This window comes from Oryx dammah, unplaced genomic scaffold, assembly GCF_014754425.2.
Source record: "Oryx dammah isolate SB20612 unplaced genomic scaffold, SCBI_Odam_1.1 HiC_scaffold_2, whole genome shotgun sequence".
Lineage (NCBI taxonomy): Eukaryota > Metazoa > Chordata > Mammalia > Artiodactyla > Bovidae > Oryx > Oryx dammah.
Window position 1 is genome coordinate 529461 of NW_024070186.1, and position 2751 is coordinate 532211.

The following is a 2751-nucleotide window of genomic DNA, read 5'->3' on the forward strand; positions in this document are numbered from 1 at the left end:
ACCCTGGTGTGCTGCAGTCTGTCGGGTCACAAGGAGTCAGATATGACTTAGCGACTAAGCAGCAACCACCACTGCTCAGTAAGGATGAGCACTTATTACGCTTATTACTTTTTCCTCAGACTTAAAAATAAGAAATTGGCATTCATTAGTATTAAATTGAGCGATTTCTCACATCAAAGTCCCTATCAGAGTCTTTTCCTCCTCCCTCCTGTTTGTCCTGCTTATGCCTTTGCAATAGCAGAGCGATGACAATTGCTATCACCAGGGTTCTTAGGGTTGGAGAGGCTGCTGTCCCCTCGTTGACACAAATCCTCCTGAAGTGTGTGTGAGGGCCGTTAGCAAGAAAGCTCTTCTGAGAAAAGACGTGCAAGTGACAGGCGCCAGACCATCCTTAATCGTTCTAATTTGGGACAGGCTCACAGCTTCTGAGCACAAGGCTGTCTCAAAACTGGCAAAGCAGCTTGACGAAATGGTACTGCAGAAATACACGTGAAAGTGAAATTTCATTACTAACTATTATAAATCATAATGAGAGCAATGCGCCACCCTCCAACGCATTTTCTATGAGAAAAAAGAGAAATTGAGAACAAATTATATAAAAATGAACTAATTTTTAAGCCTGTGTTCCCTTCTATATAGTTAATAACAGCAAAGTAGACAACCCAATAAGCGTAGTATTATAAAGGTGAGAGAAGGCATACTGACTTTGATAAGAGAACACTCAATTTAATACTAATGAACGCTGGCGTCTTTCTCTCTTTTGACAGTTTGAGAAACTCTTGTCTCTATGCTGCAATGAAGCTCATTGATTTTGTCTTCAAAGGCTTTGGAAGAACCTGAAAAAGTCTTTGGCCTTGTGAAGCACGCAGTGCGGATGGCTGTTAGGGTTTTTTTTTTTTTACCTCCTTGACTCATGTCCTTTTAAAAAAGAAAATATGATAACTTCTGCCTCCCACTCCCTTAACTGATAATTGACTGACCCTAGTTTTCTTCTCTTTAATGTGCTTACTTCTGCAGAGTGTTCCAGAGTTTGCTTGATTGGAAAGATCCTTTCACTCAGGGGATTTAATTAAAGAAAGATCTGTGCTCAGCGATGCAGGAGCAGGCGATTCGTGATAGAGCCTCAGTGTAATAAGACAGCCCACTCCCTGTAGGACTTGGGGGTCCTTCTTACCCCCTGCCTGAAAGCAGATGCAGATAAGTCAAGCTGATGACCCACTGTTAGATTTGTAGAAGAAGCTGGCTGAGTGGCCTCATCTCCCGATGTGTTTCCTAGGAAACAAGTCACAGGCCTGGGGAGACGTGCGTGTCGCTTCCCTGAATGAAGAGATGCTCTCACTCACTCGTCTCGGGTACCTCCATCTTCCTTCTTGCACGGTCTCTCTCCGGCAGTGATGGTCTCGCATCTCCTGATGGAGGACAAGGGAGAGTTCTTTCCACATCTCCAGCTTGGCACTTCCGCGATGTGGACTAATTGCCAGAATTCACTATCCTTTCTCTAAAAGTGTGATGCTCAAACTTCGGCATCTGGCAGAACCCTCTCATGGGCTTTTCCCAAGTACACATGTAGGGGTCCTTCCTATCCACTGAATCAGGAGTTGAAACTATACCTGTGGTTTTGAGGCAAAAAGTCTCCAGGTGATTCCATGTATACCACGGATAAAGAATCGCAGTTGTTAACCTTGGACGATGTTCATATACAAGCTCAGGAGTTTTCAGAGGTGGGCGCACATTGGAATCACATGGCGAATTAAAAGTACTGTGACTCAGTTTCACCTCTGCCTTAATTGGGAACTAGGCTTTGAGGTTCTTAAAAGCTCCCACATGACTGCAGTATTCAGCCAAAGTTGCCGACCTCTGCTCTAGCTACTTACCCAGCCAGGTGAGAAGCACTGTGAGCATTAAAGTCCCGTGTTTATCAGGATACCTTCTCAGTCAGTTCAGTTCAGTCCCTGAGCTGTGCCTGCCTCTTTGTGACCCCCTGACTGCAGCATGCCAGGCCTCCCTGTCCGTCACCAACACCCAGAGCTTGCTCAAACTCGTGTGCATCGAGTCGGTGAGGCCATCCAACTGCCATCCTCTGTCGTCCCTTTTCTTCCCACCTTCAATCTTTCCCAGCATCAGGGTCATTTCCAATGAGTCAGTTCTTCACATCAGGTGGCCAAAGTATTGGAGCTTAAACTTCAGCCTCAGTCCTTCCGATGAATATTCAGGAATGATTTCCTTTAGAATGGACTGGCTGGACTCTCAAGAGTCTTCTCCAACACTACAGCTCAAAAGCATTAATTCTCTACCACTCAGCTTTCTTTATGGCCCAACTCTCACATCCATACATGACTACTGGAAAAACCATAGCTTTGAATAGACAGACATTTGTGGGCGAGTAATGTCTCTGCTTTTTAATATGCTGTCTAGGTTGCTCATAGCTTTTCTTCCAAGGAACAAGCATCTTTTAATTTCATGGCTGCAGTCACCATCTGCAGTGATTTTGGAGCCCAAAAAATAAAGTCAGCCACTGTTTCCACTGTTTCCCCGTCTATTTTCCACGAAGCGATGGGACTGGTTGCTATGATTTTAGTTTTTTGAATGTGGAGTTTTAAGCTGGCTTTTTTCACTCTCCTCTTTCACTTTCTGTGATAAGAGTGGTGTCATCTGCATATCTGAGGTTATTGATATTTATTTCTCCTGGCACTCTTGATTCCAGCTTGTGCTTCACCCAGTATGGCATTTTGTATGATGTTCTCTGCATGT